The 16,441-nt window shown below is 35.9% G+C and overlaps 1 protein-coding gene across 8 annotated transcripts in view; it reads left to right on the top strand.

Annotated features, from left to right (window-relative positions):
- Nucleotides 1-16,441, top strand: part of RBFOX1 (RNA binding fox-1 homolog 1) — a 1,303,251-nt gene that overhangs the window by 1,043,226 nt on the left and 243,584 nt on the right. The window lies entirely within an intron of this gene.

Genomic DNA, 16,441 nt, shown 5'->3' with positions numbered 1-16,441 from the left:
ATCTCTCATGGCTGAATAAATGGTGTAGTTGAGCTATATTTGCTTGTATTGATTTGTCTGCTGTTTAACATTCATGCCTTTGCTTCACGAGGTTGACCACAGGGCAGAGGATTTGCTATCCATTCTAGGTTTCTGAGGGAGTCAGCATTCCCACGGCAGGTCATAAGACAAAGTAACTTACCATGATGTGTTTAGGTTAAGTGTTTTAGCACAGCAAATATGAATAGTGTTAAATATGCATTAATTCATATGTTGTATATCACACGATGAAAAGGGATTTGTGTTTTTGTGTGTATAGAAATATATTACCTTCACAGAATATTTATGCACATCATATTAATTCTTTTGAACCTGAAAGTGTAAGATCTTGCTTCAGGGCAAGAGTTTTGTATTTTAGAAGTTAACTGGCAATTGCTAGATTTAGTTGCTGTTGTTGTGTTCTCTGCTTTTTATTTTATTTTGTTTTTATCAAAAAGTGGTGCTACTGAATTTTCTGCTGTTAGGATTTTGATTAGATCATGTAGATGCTAATTAAGCAAAAAGTATTCTGTTTACAGTATTAGAAGGCGTTAAGAAAAAATTCAAGTAAAATTCCAAGTATTAACAAAATGAAAAAAAAACACAACCAAACAGTATAACCTGTAAAGTAGTTAGATATTATGCATTAATAGGGTGAGACACACACATGTATTACGGCATTTCTGTGTCATGCTAGCGATCAGTCAAATTAACTGTGGAGGAGAGGCAAATTTTCCTTATGCTCCACTACAACAGCTAGTTGGCTAGAGGGGCAATTGCAGCATGAAACAAGTTTGGGGTTTTTTTTCCATATAGGTCCATTCAGTAATCTAAGACTGTGAGTTGTGTTCTTCACTTTAGGCTTAATATCAGACACACGTGTCTAAAATACGGCATTGCACAGTGGATGTTATCAGGTATTGAAAAACAGTGTTTTCTGGGACATGCAAGCTGAAGCTATTTTTTCATGCAGTGAGACACAGTAGCACGTTTGAACATGTCAAGCAGGCCTTCATATCCATTAGAATTTGGGGGTGAAGGTCGGACGCTAGAGCTCAGTCAGACCCTATGCCATCCTGTCCAATAAATAATTACAAGCAAATCGTGCCTTTCACTCTATGCTGATTGATGTTGAAATTGCTTTTGAAAGTTCTCATAAGTTCCTGTTATAGATTAAGTGCCGGTGTAGGAAAAATAACTGCACCCAACTGAAATGGGTGAATGTAATCAGGTTTAATGGACTCAAGAGCTTGTTGGGAATTAAATAACTATTGATTTGTTGGAAAGTTGCTGTCATTACAAAATGCCACTCTGGACGCATTATCCAAGCAGATAGATTAGAAGAAAGGGCCCTTTGAAAATTCAGGATGTCTTATTTCAATCTTTTTTTCTTTTCTTTCTTTCCTTAGAAAGATATATCCAGGCCTATGCTACTCCATTAGCATAGGTCTAAAATAGTCAAGCAATAAGAATTCTACAAAAAAATAGGTATGTTTACAGGTACAGTTGAAAAGTGTTCTTCATATGGATACTTCACTAGTCTCTCCCCTTCTCTCTCTCTCCCTAATGTCATACCTGAAAATTGAATTGCATTTTAGAAAAAAAAAAAAAAACCAATGTTTGAGGTATGTTCTAGTTCACCCACTAAGGCAATTAAATGATTTAACCACTTCTTAACTTCTTAACAAACTTAACTCAAGTTGGTTTTCTTAATCTGCATTTGCAGTATCTGCAGTCAGCTTATGATACTAGAATGCTTATTGTTTGTCTTTTAGAGTTAACCTAAGTAAAACATCCACAATAAATAATGCAAAGGACCCTTGACAGGTATATTTATGTCATTCTCTTCTAAGCAGTAATTACATAATAGTCAGAATTTTAATGGAAATCTTCTTCAAAAATATGCCTTGATAAACTGATTGCACCAGTGTTCTTACTGGGTTACTGGTTGAGAGCCACAAACCTGAAGTATTTTCAAATACAAGGCTGTTTTAACATTTTAGCAGCTTATAAGATTGCAATTTACTTATTTGCGTGGATTTCTACAGGAGGTAGATATATTTCTGATTAGGGATTCCCCATGATTTCCAATTGGATTTACACTAGGATTGCATATGAAATCAGTGTAGAGTGTTGCGTAGAGATTTGGGGAATTTTTGGCGGCGGGGGGGGACGGTTTTATGTTTTGTGTTGCACAGCTGAGCAAGAGAGCTCAGGTTTCTGTTGGAGGACTGCTAGTCTTCAGCGATTCTACACCTTCAAGTGCTGTATGTTATTTTACTTTATGCTGTGTATGTGCAGCCTTTTTCAGCCTCTCCTCCTAAATTTATCAGTAAACTCTATCCTGCATCCTCTGGTTTTGTCACACCTGCTTGCTATGGAGTACTGGAATCTGTGAAACTTAGGACGAACAAAAAAGGGTAGAAATTGTGGATACATCTCTGGAAACATTTTATCTAAACAGCCATGTATATTTTACCAATTGCATGTATTATTCTATTAAGAAGATTTGTATTTCTCTTACCGAGATCTTATGTTTGAGTGAGATGATGAAAAATTGAACACATGTGTTCTTGGAGAGAAAGAAGGTAATTGTTCAGAGTTACAGATATGTCAAAAATCTATAAAATTATGTTAAATATATTTGAAAACTTAGTTTGATTTTTCCAATAAATAAATATACCTTCAAAAAACTTATTAGAATGATGGTATGATTATTGCCTATGATTTCTTAACGCAGGTTTTAATGAGAAAAAGAAAATATCTTTTTCTCTCCCGTTTTCCTCCTGGGTGAAACTGTAGGAGGGGAAAAAAAAAAATCACATGAAAGTACAAATAATGCATAAATAGCATTATGCTTCAGGTGGGTGGAGAGATGTTTTCTGACATGGCACAAAAGATATACGGGCGACTTCACAGGCTGTCACAGTTCCGCTGCCGTGAGGACTGAAGCAGGTACTGCAATCCAGCAAGCGCGTATGCTGTGGACAGCGGGGCCTCCTTTGTGTCCAACCTCCTGTGCTGTTTCTCCATGCATGTGAAACTAGAAGAATGCCCTAGAGGATTAAGTAGCAATCCAGTATAAGGCTTCTTATCCTGCCCTTGGTTCATACCCCGGGCTTGTAATTTGATTTCCATGGGGGAAACCTGATGTCCAGATAAGCAGTGAAGTCAGTAGGTGTCACATGACAAAAGAACCACCCATGTGCACTGGCGATGGTGCACGACCATTGCCCCGCTGTCAGGAAGCGTGGCTGTGTGCTACTGTACCATCTTACGTGTTCTCAGAGTAAACGTGAAACGAAGTTCTGTTTATCATTAAAATTGCAAAATGCAGCATCGAAAAACCTGTTCTGCAGGTCATAGAAGAGTAGTATGTTTTGTAGAATAAGTTAAATGTTTCCTTTTTAGCTTCATCTTTCATGGCTTTGAGTGTTTTAGCTATATAAAATGTTTGCAATGCTCTAGATACTTGGAATGTTAGGATTATGATAAAATATTTTTAAAACACAAGTGTGCTATGTGACATTTTAATGATGGATGCTAAATTATTTATAACATGTCTGGTTTAGGTGATTCAGTTTCCATGTAGCAGAGAAAGAGGATTTAATATGCATTATTATAAAAATTATTAAAATTGAAATTAGATTTTTCAGTAAACTACTGGAAAAATCTAAATAGACAGTTCTGTTTAATACAAAATGCTCTACTTAAATTTAAAGCTTAAAAACATGTTTTCTCTCTGAAAATGATCAGTGGTTTTTAAAGTATGCTTTTATTTTAGCATAGTGACCAGAAAAGCTCTAAGAGTTCTGAGAGTTTAAGCTTATGTTCATTTTAAAAACTTCAGCCAGCTAAGCTAAAACTTTTTCTTCTGCTTTTATTTGCTTATTTATTTGTGTGGGGGTAAAGGGAGGATAGAAGAAAAGTAGGAAATAGATGGCTGTTGATTAACTGTTTTAATAAATTGGGAATTACCATACTTTTAAGTACATCATTCTTAAGCTGAAGTTATTCTTAAGATATTTTGGTTATATCTATGTATCTGATTTTCCATAACTGGTTAACTAGTGTGTTTGACGACTCGAAAAGTGGTAATGTGGAGACAGTTCCATTTTATTTTAGGGCTAAGTGAGAGAGTTGCCTAGAATATGCTGTGAAAAGTAGTGGTACAGACTTCTTCACAGTTCCATCTTTACCCATCTGTAAAATACTTGTTTTAGTGCTGTATTGGGAAGTGCTGGCATTGAATACATGTAGAATACTTGTAGATGCTAGTGTGTTAAGCTACCTGCAAAATCACACTTACTTTCTGGCCGTTTTGAAAAATGTGGTGGATATGTTGTGTTACCTTACATTAAAAAGGCTTTTGTAATTTAGTTTTTAGTTGAATAATGCCTTTGGAATGGAAATGATGAGGGGTTTTAATTATTCCCATGTTGCTTGAAGTGGTATATAGTTGTTTTGGTTCTTTTTAGATTATGACCTAGTGGAATGCAGTCCATAATTTCTGTTTACATTGGCTGAATTACCTATTTGAAATGCAGTAAGTAGATGATTTACCTTAGCTGCAGATTTATTCTGGCTTGATTGTGTTGTTCTGTCTTAGAAAGTGATAAGGGTCTCCTATTACCTGTGCTGTACTTCCAGCTTTGTGAGTGGAGGACTTACATGTTTTACTAATGCAATCACTTTTCATCTGAATGTGTATTTTGTTCTGTTTTTGAGAGAGTATATCTAAAATTTGTTCTCTCTCTCAGTTGAAGAGTTGCAAAGTTTTTCTCCCTTTTGTATCAAAGGTGCTTTTAATAGGAGCTGTAGGGTGGTGGTGATAGTGGTGGATGTGGTATGTATTGCCTTTTTAACAAAAGAATTTCAGTTATCAGTGTTTAACCCTCTGGAAATACAAATTCAGATTTTTTTATTTTTTTTTTTTCCCCTCTGGTACATGAGTCAAGCAATGTAGCCAACACCCACTCTGTGAAACCTGACAATTACTCAAGAGGCTACAGACACCTTGAAAGTATTTTGTTAGTGTTATTGCAAGAGTTTATGTCCTTTTAATTTGCCTTTGTTTCTTGCTAATAAGTGCAGATACTGTTAAATACCTGGTGAGTGAACTTGCAGCAGGGAGAGGGAGGGGCAATGCCACAGAATGCCTTCCCATTGACTTTTTTTTAGTGAGAAGGATAGCCTAGCTAAATAGTTTTAGTTCGACTAAGAAACAAGTGGTTATTCTCTCCTCCCACCTGCATAATTTTGTCTCACTTGCTTTTATTTCAGAAATCAATGGCTAACATAATTTGAAGGAGTGAGGCTGTACTGCATTAACTCTTTTCTGTCAGCTCAGTCAATGGTCTGTTATAGTCAGGGCTTCTTTCTGAACTCAGCAAAAAAAGCAAAAGATTCTATCTAACACCCAACAGACACAGAATTTTTTCCCGTCCCACTTTTGCTTATAATATCAGTACTAGTGAATTTTAGACATTATGGTATATAATTATGGTCACTCGTTTGTGTGTTGGGTAATACACTTCAATGGGGTGTTTTAGTATGGCAAGAAACAGGGTAAGTCTGGGCCTTCATGGCTGCATCTTCTGCAGTGTTTTTAAAGTGGAATAAATAAAAGGATATTTGAATTTGTATGAGCAGAGTAGTTTCTATAGATAGAATACCTTTCGTTAAGACAGGTTCTATGTATTTGTTCATCAACTAAATAAGATGAAACTTAAAAGATTTGGATTCTCTGCAAAAGCAGATGATTTAATTTGGCTTCCCTAACGAGAAGCCAGCAAGCGGATACAGCTGTTTTCAAGGATCTGGAATTTCAACAGATTATTTTTTTTCCCTTGATTCATATGTAATGATCAGTAATAAAAATTCTGATGGCCAGATTATGCCAGGAGATAGATATAACTTTGAAGTTCTGTTGCTTTCAGTAGAATGTTACAGAACTGATATAAAAAGATGCTTGTATATCTAAATATAGAACAATTATTTTTATGAAGTTGGCTTGAATATTTTACCTATTCACCCTCTGATAAGTTATCTTGTGTTACATGAGCTAAAGTTAGAAACCCAGTTAAAATACGTCATTTATTTGTTTGCTTGCTTGCCTTATTTTTTAATTGAGGTATGTGTGTAACAGTTTCCTCAGACCTGGTTTCAAAGAGGTGGTTGTAAGAACATATGAGATTTCTATTTCAATAGACCAGTTTGTGGCAAAAAATATAGTAAGGACATAATAATTTAAATACTTTCATCTCAAGTAATTGGGGAATGTATTTGAACTGCTCTATTCCTAGGTAAGAGTGATGGAATTGCACCTGGCTATATATTTGTCAGCTAGATATCACAGCTGTCTTAAATTTATAATCATGAGAAGGGTTCACAGGTAATTTGAAAAATTTGTTGGGTTTTTTTTTTTTTAGTGTAGTGACAGGGAATGAACATTGTTAAATAGATAACAGGCATTTGATCCAGGAAAATTTTCTGTGTCAGAGTTTCCACTTGCATTGCATGAGATTCAGATTATTGTTGATTAGGGTAAATTCTGATACCCTGGTTCCTTCTCTTCCTCTGTTGGCCAGAGATTCATGAGCTAGATAGCTCAGAGGATGATTTAATCCTCTTTAATTCTGATGGTTTTATTAAATCAATAAAAAGGTCTTTATTTTTTGCATCTACATTTTTTTTTTATTGCTGATCAAACTGAGAAGAAAGTAGAAGTCTCTTGTCTATATATTCAAGAGCCATATTCTACCTTTTAAGATTTTGTTTGAGGCCTTTGAATTAAATAAAACAAATTATGCAGTTACTCAGACCTTAGTGGAAAGTATCCTTAAATAAAAGCAACTTATTGCTTATTAGGATAAAACTAAAAATACTCATAAAGGAGTGAACTGATCTGAACTATGCTGGTGTTTTTTGGTTTTGCTTTGTTATTTTGGTTTCTATTTTTGAGATTAAAAATCTGGTGAAATGATCATTACCCCAGTGCTTTTTCATCTCGTAGAGCTAGAAGTATACTTCTGTTATGTCTCTGTCCTTGCTCTGCCATACTATTTCAAAAGCATGTAATTCCCTCCTGTATGCTGATTAGTAAGGAGAAAATGGTAGGTTGTTTATATATTGTATTACTGTGATAAATGTCTGTGACACCTTACTTTCTCTGTAGTATTTGAGTCTCTAACAAATACAGTAACATTCATCTCCAGCCGTCTTAGACATGTAAACTGCAAAACTTCTCACCCTAGTAAGAGAGTGGCTGCCAAAATGCAAATATATAGGTTTCTCTGAGAGTTACCAGCACCTGTGCAGGTATGCATCAGCTGCCTTCATTGTTCCTGACAGCGGCACTATGTATAAGCATGTTTCAAACACTTTGAGAACAAATCACGTTGCCATTTGAGAACAAGAAAGAGGAAAAAAGGGAATTTAGAAACACTCGACTTGTCTCCCGTCCTAGAGAAAATCTTAGAATTGTATTAACTCAGAACTTGAACATATGTGAGAATTCCAAGGAGTGGTAAGAACAGATTAAAAAAAAAAACACCACTCCACTGTCAGGCTTTTTAAAAGATAGAACCGTGTAGTTGGTCAAAAGCAAGAAGGAAGACATTTAGTTGAGAAATAAAAGGTGACTAGAGGTGAGGGAAAGCAGGTCTTCCTGCATGAATTCCTTCCTGTGAATGATCCTGTAGATAATTAATACAGAATGAATCATTCTTTCCCCCCCCCCCCCCCCCCCCACTAGCCTTGGTGGGATGTGAACTTTCAGTGAATTAGTGAATCTGAGAAGTCCTTCCTTACTCCCTAGAGTAAGTGCAGCTCAGGTGATTAGGCTCCGCTGGATGCTGAAATGAGTGCTTAAGATGGGACCTACTTCAGTTATCTGAAAGAGGGTTTTAAGGTACATACTTAACGATGCGAAATGGTTCCTTATTCTCTGAGTGTTGCGTATGTATTTTATGTGTACAGGACTTTGTTTTATTTTTAGGAGACTGGGTTTAGTGCTTGACCAGCTCTTCAGTATTTTTTTCTTTTGTTTCTCTGGTATGTTGGATCTTGTCTGTGCAAAAAGAGATTGGAGATAATTTTTTAATATTTTGAGAAACGCAGAAAAGCCTATGTTTAATGAAATAAGCTAATATTTTCTAGGTTCTCTTTCTCTTTGGCTTGGAATTGTTCTGAAAAACATTATTTGAATAATTTTTTTACAAGATATTTGATCTTGCTAACATATGAAGTACAGAAAGAAAGAAACCCTCCACAACTGTATTTCAATGCCCTGTTAGAATGAAAATATTTTAACTTCAGTTATTTAAAAAATGTTCCAAAACATAAATACTATTCAGTTACTTTATTTAGAGCCATCAAAAAACAGGATGGAAGAGCGTGCTGATTGTTTCTATACAAAACAGAAAATACAAATTCTTAAGAAAGCCGTGAGGGTAGTTTGAGTCTCAACAAAATTTGGTTGTTTTTTTTCTTACAGCTTGAACCACACTTGAAAAGGTGTGCTCCTCAGTAACTTAAATAATTTATATTTTGTTATGTATTTGTAATAACTAATTAGTACTAAGTGTTTTTTAAGTTTGTGGTACCTGGAAACTGTCCTATATTGGAAAGCTGTCTATTTAGGTACAAGCTACAGAGCATGGTTCCACTGTTTGATCTCCATTCCAATGAACGTTACTTTCAGAAGTGCAGCAATGTTTTCTACCTTGTCCTGAGAAAGAACAGTCTAGCGTGTTCTGTTGTGACAAGTCATGTGAGAGTCTGCTCTGAGATGAACATGGAAAAAACACAAGCTTTCCTTTAACTAGGGGAAATTAAGTGTAATTAGAGCACCCTGCTTCTGGTTCGCAGGAATAAATTACACTTTTTATTATTATTTTTTTAAAATCTTCTGGCTAGACACACAGCTGTACCTTTTTTGACACCCCCACCCCACCCCCCTTCTGGGCCTTATAATATCTAAAACCAGAATAAAGCAAACTTCACATCTTGAAAACTTCTTAACCTGTCTGTGACCAACTCATAAAACTAAAAATCTAACTTCCTTTTGTCTTCTATTTCTGTTTAAGACGTAAGTATCCATCTCACTTTTTACTACCTAGATACAATGAGGAGGATCTAGCAGTTATCGCTAGTTGGATCCAGTAACAGAAGAGGATTTAAGGCTAACTGGAACACAGTAGCCAGGGTTAGGCCCAGTTCTCCTTACAAGACTAGCCAATCTTGGGCAAATTGGTTTTCCTACTTGATTTTCCTCTATTAAATCAGTTTTTCTGTTTACCATTCATTTAAAAAAAAAAAGTCTGCAGTTGCAGAGGTGGCTCTACGTAGTTCTATTTTTGTTTATTCATTTGGAATCTTAAATATAGAATGATGGAAAGTATTACGTGTAAGGATTTACTTCTAAATACTTCTGAAAGTTACCTAAAACTTGATGATTCCAAGAAATTTTTCAAAACTAATCATTCTGTAAGAAAATAAATAGGTGGATCAGTTTCATTATAGCATAGGTCAGTGTGTACTGGGAAGGTGTCTTTGCTGGCTCCTGTGTTGACTTATTTTGTAGACATAAGTTCTTAAAAAACATTTGAACCTTTTGAACACTGCTGTTATTGGAAATGGAATAAAACCATTGCAGGATTCTCAGTTCCATTTTTAACTGACATACTGTACTGGATTGACTGAAGTGAGTATATGGTCTTTTTACTGCAGAAATGAATGCTTTGATTTTTATGCCTTCCTCCATGAAGGAAGAAGTAAAATCAGGCATAGGGAAACATAACAGATGTTCATACCGGCTTCCCATCCGAAAATGCCTTCCACTGGCCAAGATGATTGTTAGGCACAATTAAGCCCAGTATATACATCCTGTACTGTAAGCCAGGTCTGTTGAATGTGTTCCCAACAGGGAAGCACAGATTTGGAAAGAAGGCAGTTTATACGAACTTTCATCTGCAGTACGTTTTTGAGAGTCACTGTGTGAAAAACTTAAGGAGACTGACTGACAGCTCTGAGTCTGTGCCCCAATGCACTGTGCTGTAAACTGTAACTTTAAGAGAAACTTTCAATCCATGAGAAAATTTCATATGTATTTCAGGGATGCTAACACTTGAAATCTGATTTCTGAGGGAGGTTTGGTATTATGTTGCCAAGTGACTTAAAAAGCTTGTGATATTATGCCTTGTAATGTTCCACATTCAGTCTAATTGTCGCTGTAATCGGCTTCATGATGGCAACTCTTCATGATGACTACAGGGATATATTTTCCTCTTTTTTGCATATTATGTCTGAAATGTAAGTTACTTTTTGATTTCAGAGTCATACTGGTAGTGCAGGGAGGAAGGCACTGTAGACCTGCAGGCTTTTAAAATCAAGTATGACATGTTTATGCCAGAGAATGCGATTTGTCATTCCCAATGATACGATAGCATCTACTGTTGAAAAAGATGCTGAGAACCAAATACTCTTATGCTTTGTGATATATATTGTGACTGAACACATCCTGATTGGCTGTTCTGGAAAAGCATGCCTGCCTTGTATCTCAAACAATTGCAGTGATTGACTATTTTTGTTGTATCAGAATATCATACAGACCCTATGAAGGTGTGTTGACCTAAAAATGTCAGTGGATATTTCATATCAGTAGTCTTCTGTATTTTTTGGGGGCAGGGGCAGACAAAAATGCAACACAGACATTGATTTTCTGTTGTGTAATGCCTGTCTTTTAATAATGTAAAAAGCTCTGTGCTGGATCTGTAAAAAGAATCTGTAAGATGCTGGGCAGTCAGTAAGTCTTTTCACTGAAACATGCAAGAGAACTCTAAAAACCTATCTGCTATTCTATCCTTATTTCTCTGTAATACACAAATCTGCAAATACTGATTCCCTGTTTTTCTCTGGACTTATTTATCCATGTAATGTCTTTGTTAAATTCCTCTTCAGGTGGATGTAAGTAGGACTATCTTTACTTATGGCAGAAGAGGGGAGAAAGTTGGCCTGTAGTCTCATGTGCAGGTGATACACGGTTACTTGTATTTCATAAAGGCAAGTGAGACTTTTCTGGTTTTCTGAAAAATATGCTTTGTTCCTATGAGAGGGAATGCCTTGAGTATCTCTTTGTTAGTCCTCTGAAACTGGTGGATTTCTCTGAAGTACCTAGAAGATTTCTGGGCAGCGTATGGCCTTTACATGAGCCTAAAAATGATTCTGTGCATATTAACTCATGTGGTCGCTATGTATTTCTGGTGCTTGTCCACAAGAAGCATTGTCTTGCTGAAGTGTGTGTTCTGCGGTTCTGCGGTCATCCTGAGGTCAGTATATTCCTGGTAGAAGGTTTCTGGCTGCAAATTTATCTTTTGCTGTATTATTGGTTAATTCTTACAGAACCGCAGAAAACTTTTTAATAAAAGCCTTCCTCTAGCAGAATAATAGCAAAATGCTGAGAAAGGTATTTTTATTCTCTTGGTTCCAATAAGAAATGGCAAATCAAGAAGGGAAGAGGTAGTCCAGTGATTCTTTGGTGAATTTACTTAGCATGGGAGAGATTATTTCAAAATAAAAATAAATGTCTAGCATTGCTTCTGGATAGATGGGATGACATTTTCTGGTTTACATTTTCAGTTTGTTAGCTGAATTTATTGTAGAGATTTCCCTCCCCTGAGTTCCGGAAGTTATGATCAAGCACCTGAAATACTTAAGAGTAGTTCTGGGTCAGAGCCAGACTACGCCATTATTTAAGCCCATATTTCATAGTTTTATTCTTTTTGTTTTGTTGTTGTTTCTGAGCACTTCTTTTCTGACACAGCAAATAACCTGCCTAGTCCTTCATTTTCTTGATACCATCCTGTAAGACTGGTGTTGTAATACTAGTTTTTGCACCATGTATCTCACTTCGTGTATCCTAGATGCCTCTATTATTTCTCTCCCCTTGTTGCTTTAGTAATGTTTTCTTTTTTATGTAACTTGGAACGCTTCCCTGTTACTAGAATGGCATAACTAGTTTTTGCATTTTATTAATTAAAATTTATCTTCTTAGCGCCATTCTTCAGTTCCATTGCAAAAAAATATGATAGTGTCCGCAGCATAAAAATAGGTTGCGAGTTGGGAATTGGACACCTTCACAAACAGATCCGAGACATGTTTTTAGGGAATGCTGTATACTAGCAAGCATTTAAAGTATTTGTGGAAGTATTTCTTGAGAATGATGCCTGTTAGCTCATGAGGTGATTCTCAAATGTACTGTCTAAAGTGCTGTCCATTTTACTTATGACTAAAACTAAAGATTTGTCTACGGATATACCGATACTGTTGCATTGTTAATATTTGTTACATTTACCACTGTTCTTCTGTATGCGTACATAATTCTGCTGAAGCAGTGTGTTTCCTTGGAGGGAAGGATAAAAGTTACAAATTTAAGGAAAACTTACTGGGTTTGGGGATGTGTTTTGTTTGCTAAATAGCAGTTGTGAGTCAAGAATAAGATGAAGTTAGTGTTAATTACCCTACTTGCCTTTTTGGAAAAGAGCAGTGTACATACTTTGTGGTTTTTGTTCTCTAACAGGGCAGGAGACTTTGAATATGTGTTACCTACTTCAGAAACAGAAAAAACAAATTGAATGTGTAGTGGTTCTTTATTTCTCTCTGTCTCAGGACAGAACATTTTTGTTAAAAATTGATTCCATGCACTTTGACAAAAAACATTTGTCTAATGTAAAAAAAACTTAATTTTTTTTGTTGTTGTCTTTTTAAAATTATTATTTATTTTCAGAATCAGAAAGTGAATGTATATGTTTATATAAGAAAGGTTTCTTGCTGTGAAGAGGGTTTTCCAATTCACAGATTCAAAGATATTTGAGCCAGGAAGGGTCATTATGATAATTCAGCCTGTCCTCTTGAAGGTACATGCTACAGAATTTCTCTGAGACTGGCTTAAAGCAGACCTTTCAGAAGATCTGTAATCTTGTTTTAAACATCCAAGTAATATTTATTCCATCAGTTTCACTGATACCCTAATGAACTGTTTGAATATTTAATTTCCCTTGCAGTTAGGACATTGCAAGGCTCTATTTCTCTTTATTTCTGCTTCTAGCCACTGGTTCCTGCTGGGTTTTTTGTCTGTGGGATTGAAAATGCAAAATACCCACAAACAAATGGGGAAGCTCTTGTATGCCACTTCCTAGAAGAGATGTATATCATCACAGACATGGAGAAAACTAGGGAAGGCAGGCACCTTGTGGGATCATGTAATCTACTTCTCTGCCTGAAGGCAAGATCAACTTTGCCTGTGCCATTCCTGACAGATGTTTGTTGAGCCTGTTCTTAAAATCTTGAACAACAGGGACTCTCTAATCTCTCCAGGCATTTTACACTTGGACTAGAGGTGTTTTTCTTTTCTCCCCAATGTCTGTGAGTTACAACCTCCTCCTGTTATTTTATGCAGGGTGGGCATAGAAAATGCATTATTTCCATCCTTTCCACAGTGGGCCGTTATCTACTTAAAGACAGTGATGTCAACCTCATTGTTCTCTTCTTGTGGTAGTGCAATCCTCATTCCTCCAGTCTTTCCTTCTAGAGTTTTCCTTAGTCTCCTACAGTTATGAGACATTATGGATAACATTTTTAGATCCACAGAATTATTTAGGCATCTTATTTTTTCTTTTTGAGAAGTACATAATACAATGTATGAAGTATAACTTTCCTTCAGGTACTTGAAATTGGAGTAGGAGATAATAAAATTTTGCTAGTGGATACAGATGTACAGTGGGGAGGAGAGGTGAGAGTTAACACTAAGTTGTGAGACACAGAGCACTGTGAAGGATGAGTTTATTTTGCTGTTATTAAAAATTTCATTTCAGGATAATCCCTCTGAGATTTAACACGTTATTTTAAGAAAAGCTTCCTAGAGCAGCAGTAAACAAGACACAGTACAGTAGGTTCAAGCGATTCATAACTGTTTGGATTTTTTTAAACATCCCATTTATTGAGTCTTTTTCTGATACAGTGCTGAAAGAAACAGTAATCATGTTGCCTATGTGTTTGCAAAGAGTGACATTTGTAAAGTAGTCTATTTAAATAATCAGTGCTCTAAAGCCTTGTCTGCAGTTTTTGGCTGTCAAATTTTGTGAAGTAGGAGGAAAAACATTTAAAGCACAGGCTAGCTCTTTACTGATTTTTGCATATCCCTTCTTCATTGGTAGCTGAACTGAGGCTTAATTTTGAGGTGCTGCTGAATGTGTGGCAGTATCGGTTTCTGTGCATGGCTTTGTCAAAGCGTGTAGTCTGTGCTTCTGAATGTCCAAAGAACAGGAGCACCCCATGCTTCCACCTGGATATGTTTATTTACATCAGTGTCGCAATGCCCCAACCCCATTACTACAGAAATGTGTGAAGAAACCTCATTTTACTGTGTAGCATTGACATTAACATAGGACATATTTAACTACTGCTTGGATGGCTTTTTTTACTAGTATGACATGAGATCACTTTCTATTACACCCGCTGTCTAAGTGGACACCATTATGGATATCACAGCAGAAAAGCCACAGATTATTTAGAAGCAAGAAGAGCATGGCTGTCTCTTAAACAAAAGTGAAACCTTGAAACAGTGGGTAATGGTAATATGTGTTACTGGTAGGGATAAGTGATTATGTTAATGGTGAAACAGTAAACAAAATGCATATATGCTACCTGGTGGTACCTGCACTTAATTTTCCCTTGATAATCATGACTGTATTTCAGAAAATTATTGTCTTAAATGTATGATTTCTTAATTTTTTTTTTTTTCAGTTTGCGAAGATAGGTGACAATATAATGTATGAACACGCATACTCTTCAGGTCTTTTAAAGCCACAGTGCTGTAAAGTTACCTGCTACAAATTGTAATTAATTTATATTTCATTTGACAGCTTCCAGTAAAAGAAGGCATTTGGGCATGTGTTTAGGAACATTCCTGTTCAAGAAGGCACTGAAATTGCAGTAAAGCACATGCTGAATTGCTTTCCTGAATTAGGATCCTAGTACTCAGTAAATATAATGACATTTTCTCAAGTTTACCCCTAGTGTTAATTTGATGATAGGATCTGAAACACTGAGGAATGGATCGAGAATAGTCTGTGATCAGGAAAAGACAGATAAATGGTTATGGAAAAGCAGAGACTTTAAGAAACATAGAAAAGTGAAATAAATGAGCCTTAGCAAAGTGGGATTTATTTGCGAGCTTTTATTTGTATCACTTTCTATGAAGTGACTCAAAAAAACCCCGTAAGTACCACATTTCTGCTTTAAGAAATCTTCTTGCCCTGACTTGCTTTTTTTTTTCTGTAGTTATTCACGAGTGTTAATGTGTTGAGGTGTGCACAGCAGAAATAAACCCAGTTAGAAAATTAGGGTTTAGTGAGTGGGGGAAGTGTGGTGGAACCTCACAGCCTTTCTTGAGGGTTTCCAAATGATGACTGCCAATTCTTGTTCTTGTAGAATTTGCTATGTAACCTCAGAGAAGAATGAGAGCTTTATCCCCTTTTACTGACCAGCACCAGGGAGAGCTTGTAAAGGGTCAAAATGTGATAAGAAATGTATAAAGATGAAAGAGTGCCATTATGACTCACTCCCAGACACAAAATACAGATAATAAGGCATCTTTTAAAGAATATTTATAGAGTTTATATATAAATTTTCTATTTATATTGTGGAAGAACAGAGGGGAATATAATAAGGTTATGTTTACTTCTGCTTAAGCTTCATAATGATAAACAAGATATTAGTAAATCAAAGCAATCATATTATCAGTATAATTTTTCTGTAGTTTCTTTTTTTCACTGTGATTTACTATTCTCTGTCCTCTGGTTTGTGCGTCAATGCCTGCATAAATAGGAAGTGGTCCTTGTAATGTGGACAAAATCATGACTGTAAGGCTGGAAACTCCTTTCAGTTTGCTTAATGATATGTTTTATGTTTTGTCTCGTGTATGTATCTAAGGATGCATACCTATTTAATTATATGAGAAAGATTCCTGTCTGGAGCATGTGAGGAGAGATCTGTTTCTCCTGTAGCCTCACATGGATCATGTATTTTCATTTCATGGAACTTGTCACAGCTGATGTCATCCTTTCAGGGACAGATTTTGAGGTAGTTGCATACACTATAAAATTAAAATACCTCAACAGTGGTGTTTTTCAGGAGACTTGTACAAAGGACTTGTGTATAGTTTTAAATGCTGTGGGCTTGTTGGAATGCAGCACTTTTTTTTTTTAAGGTTGCATCTAGATTATGAGTTGCTTTGTATGGACATTTCTGTGAAATGTAAATATCGCCAGGAAGCAGAAAAACAGATTAAATACTTGTAAAGAATAATAATACTTGATACTTGAAGATTGTACTGAAACTTTTCAGTAAGGTAGAGTTTTTT

The sequence above is a fragment of the Leptosomus discolor genome, chromosome 14 (genome assembly GCF_034619465.1).
Source record: "Leptosomus discolor isolate bLepDis1 chromosome 14, bLepDis1.hap2, whole genome shotgun sequence".
NCBI classification, from domain to species: Eukaryota; Metazoa; Chordata; class Aves; order Leptosomiformes; family Leptosomidae; genus Leptosomus; species Leptosomus discolor.
Note: the sequence above shows the minus strand (reverse complement) of the source record. Positions and strands in the feature narration are given on the sequence as shown.